We start from the raw sequence: 429 nt of genomic DNA on the forward strand, positions 1-429 counted from the left end.
GGAGAGAGAGAGAGAGAGAGAGAGAGAGAGAGAGAGAGAGAGAGAGAGAGAGGTTAGGTTAGCAATTTTAGCATATCGTCACCGGTCAGGCGGTCACATTAATCATCTTCCGCGGTAACGCGTCACGCAATCCGCGTTCATGCTAGAATTTTATATTGCTAGTTCAAGATAGCAAACCGAATAGCTGTCACTATGGCAAATAAGATCAAGGTGAGAGAATTTTAATCTACTTTATAAACATATGGCGACATTGTTTGAAGGAAGTTTACATCTCAATTCAGGGGTCATATATATTTTTTTATTATATTTATACCAACCGCATAAATATTACAAGCGGTTGATTTCAAAAATTACTCGATACACAAATATCTGACATGTTGCATTATTAGATATTATATATGTAATAATATTATTATTATTATTTTTTTT

Source organism: Temnothorax curvispinosus, unplaced genomic scaffold, assembly GCF_003070985.1.
Source record: "Temnothorax curvispinosus isolate PA1 unplaced genomic scaffold, ASM307098v1 QBEX01013927.1, whole genome shotgun sequence".
Lineage (NCBI taxonomy): Eukaryota > Metazoa > Arthropoda > Insecta > Hymenoptera > Formicidae > Temnothorax > Temnothorax curvispinosus.